This window comes from Dipteris shenzhenensis, chromosome 15 (assembly GCF_047967505.1).
Source record: "Dipteris shenzhenensis isolate YYH24624 ecotype China chromosome 15, Dip_SZ_1.0, whole genome shotgun sequence".
Lineage (NCBI taxonomy): Eukaryota > Viridiplantae > Streptophyta > Polypodiopsida > Gleicheniales > Dipteridaceae > Dipteris > Dipteris shenzhenensis.
The window spans coordinates 26,401,740-26,411,084 of record NC_141610.1 but is presented as its reverse complement, the minus strand read 5'-3'; the positions used below and the strand labels follow the sequence as shown (position 1 = coordinate 26,411,084).

Genomic DNA, 9,345 nt, shown 5'->3' with positions numbered 1-9,345 from the left:
CGCAGTTCAATTATTGTGGGACCATATGCGAAATCTATGAAATTGATTTCAGACGATTTAGTATTTTCATTCTTTGCAATAGACTCCACCAAACTTTGGATCAAACTTTGGATCGATGAATATGTAGGGCCATGCTGACTTACTAAAATCTAGGCAAAACGGAGGCTTGAACCGGGGGCCACTATCTATGTACATGTAGACTTTCCCACTGAGATACCACAATATTGGTGCAATCGAAAGTGCACATTTAATGCATTTCCATGTGAATGGGAGGGTAGACATCCTCTAATTTGCTGCTTCTTCCTAACTAGACAAGTGTGCCCTCAATTTTTACAGGTGCTACCTATTTGTGAAATCAGCCTAACTTCAGATGTGGAAGTTAGAACTCTAAGGTATATACTTCCAAGCGAGTGCAACATATATGCATGGCGATTGAAACGCCTTAAGTAATAAGAAGTAAGCCTAATACTATTTTGGAATATATTTATTTTGGAGTTGGATTATTCCCCCCAAGAGAAAGTCATTTAATTTGAAGAAAGTAAATAGACGATTAATGCAAAAGATCAATTCTTGCTATAAATGTAAGAATCATCATATAAACCAACATCATTTTCATTCGACATACATGAAAGTTCCATAATCGCACGGTTGATCTTGCAGTAGTGTTCAAACTTCTGGCCAATCACTGCATCTTTTCTGAACGAGTTAACTACAAGGCTTGACATCCTACGGAGTATACAATGAGTAGAAAACCCGCCACGGCCGCGACACCAATGGCAAGCTTCTTCCAGTCGGTCGTAACTGATTGCAAAAATCCAGCAGGGCAAGAGTGGCAATCAAAACACCTGTAATTTGGATCATTGTTGAATGTTCCACAGTCCGCATCGGCGTTGGGGCTCTGAGGATTGACGTAGGCTGAATTTACATAAGAGAACTGGCAAGCGTCTGGAGGTATACAGCAACCGTCCTGCATAAACGAAAGGAGAGCGGATCTCAGTACAAAGCACCAGGATGGTTTACGAAATCACGACGCAAGGTGATAGAAGAAACTTACGTAGGTGTCCATAGCGAGGTAGTTAACAGCTTTCGAAAGAAACTGAGTCGCGTTCATATAGCTATAAAAACACATTTTTGAATCGCGAAGGCAAGCTCTAATTCTACTCCACTGAGTCGTATCGTTAACTTGATTTTGGAGCCAGTTTGAATAATCCCCAAGCCTGTATTGCTTGTATCCGACTCCCGCCAAGGCCTTGGCCGCAGTTTTGTGAGTTACTATAAAAGAAAAGAGAGCAAATAGCAGAAGAGCGCCAATAAGGATAAACATCATAAGGAGGTAGAGGCGTAAAAGAATGGAGATTTGGAAAAATGAAGCCAGGATAGCCACGATGGATATAGCCGCGATGAAACATCCGAAGACGAGGATAGGCGCGTGGAGATATTGCAGGCATGTTTGCGAGTCCTTGGTAGCCAGCCAGGCGCCAAAGCCAGCGATTGCTCCCCCAATAAAGGTGGTAATGACATTAAAGATAACGAGGAGCAAGTTGCTGATACCGACCGCCATATCGAAGTGTGTAGGATTATCGGCACTAGTGCGATGGCCGGTCTAATGGCAAAAACCAGAAGACGAATGACCGACTGTTTTGGAGTGTGCTCAATCCATGCAGCAAGAAGAAGGATCAAGGGCGCACGAACGCGGGATTGTTTGAATTTTGCAGGGTTGCCAAGGCAAGATTGATATTGAAGCCGAGCGCACTCTGCTACGCGATAACATCGATCGGTACGTGATCAATCCAAGGCGTTGACAAGGCTACAAAGGATCAGGATCAGACCCGCGTGGATTCTTGGACTGTGAGCAGTTTTTCTGCCGGATCCATAACGAATTAAGTTCGCTTCAAGATGAGAAGATAAGATGGACGGCATCAGTCCATCTCTGGACACACGGAGGAGGAAAAAACGGCCATGCGGAGGGTCTTCTGTTCTGTGGAGGGATCCATTGAAGGTGCGAGAGAGATGATACTACAATTGGGCCCACGAGAAGCCATAAGGAAAACGAAGACGATATGCATGATGCATAGGGGCGGTTGCCACCCACCTAACTCACGTACTTGCCTTCCCATATCACAAAAGCTCCCTCCCAAATGCCAAGATTTTGTACCATACATTCCAAGAAGAATATCATTTCAAACAAGGTGCATTTCATTCCGGAGGCCTGCCCTAGTCAATGTTTAAAGATGTGTAAACAAGGGAATGGTCGGACCAATGTATGTAGCTTGTTCTGCTTAGAATTGTTGTTTTTTTTATGTTTGTCCAAATACGGTCAATTGTGGACCCATGCATAGTTGTTGGGTCGTTTATGAGTTGATGAAAGTTTTGTTTATGGAGGAATTGATAAAGTTTTGTTGTATTTATATTTTTGGAATTGTAATCAATGTTGAAGTCACCTAAGATGAATGTTGGTGTTTTTGTATTAAATGGAGGGAGAGTTGTTTACAATGAAGATATTAGTGTTGATTGCGGTGAGGAAGGTGACTTGTAAATGTTAATTATTGCGAATTGTGATTGTTTTTTTGTTGTGAATATTGTTAGCAAGCATTCAGTTTGTTTGATGGTTATGTATTCTTAGGTTTGCAATGTGAAGTTACTTTTGAAGCATGTTGCAATTAATACCAATTCCTGTGTTGTTTTGCAAACATGTGAAGTTTGGCAAAGAGATTGTTTGTTTGTCTTTGATATGCAATTCTTGGAGGCATAAAATTGTTACATGAAGCAAGCTTTTGTCTTCAAGCATGTCCTCATAATGTGAATTGAGTGCTCGTGTGTTTAGAGATTATAAAGTCATATGGTTGTTATTTTGTAGAGAGAAGTTTTGTTGGTCCGTAATCCGTGGTTTTTCATTTCTAAGACGTCTAATTTCTTGGAGAACATTAATGTCAACTTTGATGTGGCTTTTGACTTGTAAACGTTAATTATTGCAAATTGTGATTGTTTTTTTGTTGTGAATATTGTTAGCAAGCATTCAATTTGTTTGATGGTTATGCATTCTTGGGTTTGCAATGTGAAGTTACTTTTGAAACATGTTGAAATACCAATTCTTGTGTTGTTTTGCAAACATGTGAAGTTTGGCAAAGAGATTGTTTGTTTGTCTTTGATATGCAATTCTTGGAGGCATAAAATTATTGCATGAAGCAAGCTTTTGTCTTGAAGCATGTCCTCATAATGTGAATTGAGTGTAGAGAGAAGTTTTGTTGGTCTGTAATCCATGGTTTTTCATTTCTAAGACGTCTAATTTCTTGGAGAACATTAATGTCGACTTTGATATGCTTTTTTTAGATGGGGTTGAGAAGATAAAGGTTGTCTGGGTTGCGAACATGTGAAAGAGTAGTGTATGTAAGACCATGTGCCTTAATGAAGGATGGGTCAAATGCAAGTGTTTCCATGGATAGTCCTTGGGAACAATGGATTGTTCTAGCTGCTGCAGGTTGCAAGGGAAATTGATTTCTGACACCGTATTCAAGTAAATTTTTCCTATTTGAAATTCTCTTGCTATTCGAAATATTGGTGTCCAATTCATTGGAACATTGTTGGAGTATAGGCTTAGGTCGTTGTATCATGTCTTTTTGTCGATGTTCTTGTTGGCAAAGAGAACCCAGACTACATGTGGTTCTGTGTCAATTTTAGAGCTTTTAAAATGCCATTAGCACCGTTCACCAAACCATCGGGAATGTCAAAGTTACCTGAGCATATTTCAACTATCATGCCTGGTTTTAAACGTAGTGTTTGGTGCAGACCTGATGTGCTCTTTGGATTTTTTGGTATTGCAATTGTTTTACTACAAGTTTTGTGTCTTTTGTCAATATCTTTTAGAATGTGTGGTTCTTCCATTAGTATATCAAAAACCTCTATATTATGAATTCCTTTGATGCGTTGGTGTAGAACCTCGGGGGGGTCACTCATTATATGTAACCCTATCACGTGAGTTCAACAGAAGGATATTTTTAATATCTAAATTTAACAAAAGTTAATTTACATAAGGGAGTATTTAAAACAATTTTCAAAAAAATTTACAGATTTGTATAGAAAAAGGGTACATTTTATTAATGAAAAATTTACAGATAAGGGATTTTAGAAATATGCCTTGAACGCACGTGATATAGAGGGTTTATACATAATGACCCCCCCGAGTGTAGAACAAATGTGGAACACTTTGTTTTGATGGTGGTTGACGAAGGTAGTTTTCATTAAGGTAGTCAATGTCTGCTTGAGTGTGTTCGCCAGTTCTAATGTGATTGAGTATGTCAATAAATGTATTGTTATTTTGATGCATTGTTGTTTTTAACTCAAATAGAAGAACGTTTTCTTTCTAATAGGATGACATAGTTGTAGATCTTGATGATTGTTCCATGAATATCCATGAATCTTTTGTTGGGCTAGCTTGACAAGGATCACCACAAAGAATTATGTCAAGGCCACCAAATGGTAGGAGGAGATTGTGTTTGATTTCTCGAAGGCGCATATCAGCAGCAATCAGAGTGCTGTGTTCGATTAGGGAAACCTCGTCAAAAACAACAAGTTCGATGTCCTTATACAATTGAGATAGTTCTTGTAACTTCTCTGCTGAAAGGCTTGTGTAATGGGATGCCATAAGCGGTAGAAGCAGTGCAGAATGTATTGTTGTACCGCCAATGTTGTATGCTACTTTGCCGGTGTATGCAAGAAGGAGAACTTTTTGTATGTCTATATTTTTTGTTTGCATGTGCAAGTAATGCCTCAAAAGAGCTTGCACAATTAGCAACAGCACATATGTTTTGCCCGTTCCTGCATTTCCTGTCAAGAAAAGATGGATTGCTTTTGATGGGGTTTTTCTCTTCTTCAGCATTATGTCGTGCAAAATGAGACGTTGCTCATTGTTTAGTTTTCTCAAGGTGTTGTAGTATTCATTATTAGGAGACAATCTGTATGCTGTTTTTGACTTATTTTGAGTTCGAGCAGCTTTAAGTCGAGTTTGCATGTCAACCGCAAGGTCGTATGTGTCGGTGTTTCTAAGTGGACATGTTGTAGACGTGGAGGTAGTCGTGGTATTTGATGACTTTGTAGGATGATTTTGTAGAGTTTTGATTTGTTTGTTTCGATGGTGTTTTTGTTGATGTTGAACATGTCATGCCACATAAGTATGTTTTCGTTTAGTGCCATTTCAACTGTGACATATGGGAGGAATAGAGTGCATATTTCGCTGCAGTAGTTTTTTGGATCATTTGCCTCACTATAATTGTTGAATCGAATAATTTTTGCTTTTTTCCTTTTTTTCGATGTGGATGGGAAGGTTGTGTATTCACTAGCAAATGTTGCCAAGCAAATATGGTGAAGGTTGTTATTTCATTTTAAGTACTTTGCCATGAGATCCTCAAAGAAAATGTCGGTGCTTTGTGGGTCTGGTTGTTGTAATTGTGCTCTGCACTTCAGCAAGTAAGTTCGCTTGTTTGCTGGGTTTGTGTTGATATATTGGAATTGTCATGTGGAGGATGATAATGGTAGTGACAATGCTAAGTAAACCGCTTGTTGGGAGCTAATATGTTCTGTATTTAAGATAGCATTGTCGACTTTCCAAATTCTTTCGTTTGGTTGGGCTTTAGAGGCTATGCTTTGGGCAAGTGCAAGTTTGACTGCTTGTTGGTCTCTTTGTCCATTTTGGTTATGTAAGATGTACAATATGCTGCGGCCCCATGGGGATTTAGTATGAATTGTACGTCTGTGTTGGCACCCCACAATCTGGACATACTTGGGTTGAAGTTGTTAGTGTAAATGTCCTTTGGTTGCCTCCTGCATAATAGTTGTAGAAACGCGTACAATGTAGTTGTCAGAAGTACTGAAACAATGCCGAAAAGTGTTACAAATGTGTATAAAAGTGCTCATCACTAGTATAAGAAGCAGATAACAATTTTAGTGCATAAATGTACATCCCTTTGCTTGCCCTCTGCTTGCATAGGAAATGGTTGTAGTTAATTGTAAAACCATTACGCTTATCTTGGATCATTGTAAAACCATTACGCTTATCTTGGATCATTTAACTTAGAGAATAATACATGCTCCAGGGTATAATTTTTCACACATGTCCATCCAACTATATTCAAGCACATGCAAAGTATCGTTCCCATCGAATATGGTTTGCATGGTCGAGATCACATTCAACCATGTTTTTCACCAAGTGTCATGCACAATGATAAAAAAACAAGCTCTAGGTTGTCTTATTCAAACGCACACATATCTAATGGGAAGGTTACTTTACACATGCATAAATACCACCTATCTTGAGATGTGTGCAAAGTATTGTGCCCATTGAATATGGTTTGCAGGGTCAAAGTTGCATTAGACCATGTTTTTCACCAAGTGGGATGCACAATGGTCAAAAAACATGCTCCTGGGTTTCTTATTCAAATGCAAACATATCCGATGGGCATGATACTAAAAAACACCTATCTTGAGGTGTGTACAAAGTATCATGTCCATTGGATATGGTTTGCATGGTCGAGGATGCATGATCATGTTTTTTAACAAGTGTCATGCACAAAGTATCATGTCCATTGGATATGGTTTGCATGGTCGAGGATGCATTACATCATGTTTTTTAACAAGTGTCATGCACAACAATTAAAAAACATGCTCTAGGGTGTCTTATTCTAATGTGCACATATTCGAGGGACATAATACTTTGCACACACATAAATACCACCTATCTTGATGTGCCTTCAAAGTATCACTTCCATCGAATGTGTTTTGCATGGTCGAAGTCGTATTATACCATGTTTTTTTACCAAGTCTCATGCACAATGGTCAAACAACAAGCTTTGGGGTGTCTTATTTAAATGCGCACATATTTAAAGGGCACAATACTTTGCATGTGTCTTTAAATCACACCTATCTTGGGTTGCGTGCAAAGTATAGTTCCTATTAGATATGATTTGCATGGTCAAAGTTGCATTAGACCATGTTTTCAATGTCTCATGCACAACAGCCAAAAAACACGCTATGGGGTGTCTTATTCGAATGCGAGTATATCCGATGGGCATGACAATATGCGTGAAAGTCAATCCCACCTATGTTGGAGCATGTGCAAAGTATCGTGCCCATAGAATATGGTTTTCATGGTCAATGTCACATTAGACCATGTTTTTCACCAAGTCTCATGCACAACGGTCAAAAAACCCGCTCCAGGGTGTCTTATTTGAATGAGCACATATCCGATGGGCATGATACTTTGAAAGTGAATCAATACCACATATCAAGTGATGTGTGAAAAGTATCAAGCTCAGTGGATATCGTTTGCATGGTCAAAGTCGCATTAGACCATATTTTTCATCGTCTCATGCACAACAGTCAAAAAACATGCTCCTGGGTTTCTTATTCGAACATGCACATATTCGATGGTCATGATACTTTGAACACATATAAATGACACAAATATTGAGAAATATGCAAATTATGATGCCCATAGGATATGGTTTTCATGGTCAGGGATGCATTACATCATGTTTTTCACCAAGTGTCATGAGAACAATGGTCAAAAAGCATGCTCCAGGGTGTCTTATTCAAATGCACACATATCTGATGGGCACCATACTTTGGACACACATTAACCACACCTATCTTGAGAAGCATGAAAAGTATCATTCCCATAAAGTATAGTTTGCATGGTCAAATTTGCATTGGACCATGTTTTTCACCAAGTGTCATGCACAACCATAAAAAAATACCCTCTGGGTTGTATTATTCAAACACACACATATCTGATGGCCAATATACGTTTCATACATATCAATGCCACCTATCCCAAGTCTCATACAAAGTATCATCCCCATCGGATATGGTTTGCATGGTCAAAATTGCATTATATCATGTTTTTTACCAAGTCCCATGCACAAAGGTCAGAAAACATGCTTCGAGGTGTCTCATTCAAACACATACAAATAAAATGGACACAATACTTTGTATACCAAGAAATATCAATTATATTGATTTGTGTGCATAGTATCACGGTTGAAGTCACATTAGACCATGTTTTTCACTAAATCTCATGCACAAAATGGTTAAAAAATATGCTCCGGGGTGTCCCATTCAAATGTGCACATATTTGATGGACACAATACTTTGTAGACCCATAAATATCACTTATATTTAGTTGCATGCAGAGTATCATGGGCATTGGATATGGTTTTCATGGTTGAAGGCACATTAGACCATGTTTTTCACCAAGCCTCATGCACAAAACGATCAAAAAACTACTCTGAGATGTCTTATTCAAACACACACATATTGGATGGCCACAATACTTTGCAAGCATGTCCATCCTTACAAATTTTTTTAATTGGAAAAGTATATTTGCTATCATATATTATTTCATGGTCGAAATCACATTAGACCTTGGTTTTCACCAAGTCTCATTGACAATGATACAAAAACATGCTTTGGATGTTGTTATTCGAATGCACACATATGTGATGGGAACAATACTTTGTACACACACCAATATCACCTATCTTGAAGCTCTTGAAAAGTATGGTGGCCATCGTATATGGCTTGCATGGTCGAAGTTGCATTATACCATGGTTTTCACCAAGAGCATGCTCTTTGAGTGTCTTATTCAAACGTGTGTATATCCAATGGGCAAGATAATTTTGATACATGCCAATCCCACCTATCTTGATGCAAGTGAAAGGTATCATTGCCATAAGATATCATTTTCATGGTCAAAATCACATTGGACTGTGTTTTTCACCGAGTCTCATGCATAATGGTAAAAAAACATGCTCTAGGTTGTGTTAATCAGTTGCTCTACTGCTGCTTGAACCTACCAAAACTTGTCGGTTCCTCTTGTATCAAGAAAGGGGCAAGAGAGCACCTTTAGCTCCCATGGTTACACCTAACTTGGCCATGTAGTCTAAGAAATTTAGGTGAGCTTCAGGGAGCACCAACAGTGAAAATGCCATCCGAGCAATCTCCACTATCGATAACTAAACTAGATGAATCTTCAAAGTCTAAGGAAAAGAGTATGCAAGAACTGAGCATTTCATCAAATTCTAGCATAAACTTATCCCAAGCATGGAAAATATTCAAGAGTATGAAAATCAGCCTTACATTTGCTGAACTGATGTGGATAGCTCTATATTTCTGTAAAATCCTTTTCTCAGCAAATTAAGGAATCCAAAGAGCAGCCAAAGGAGGTTAATTCTTTAGTCACTATACCCTATCATTGAAACACTAATTGTTCAGTGAAGAAGTACTAGTTATCACCATCAAAGTTAAAAGCAAACCATAACAAGTGTGAAAATAGATGGTGGTTTAGGAGTAAAC

General features: G+C 38.6%; 1 pseudogene; it reads right to left on the bottom strand.

Annotated features, from left to right (window-relative positions):
* Nucleotides 1-709: 709 nt before the first annotated feature.
* LOC147893608 (tetraspanin-7 pseudogene) lies at nt 710-1,874 on the bottom strand (annotated as a pseudogene).
* Between the last annotated feature and the right edge of the window lie 7,471 nt (nt 1,875-9,345).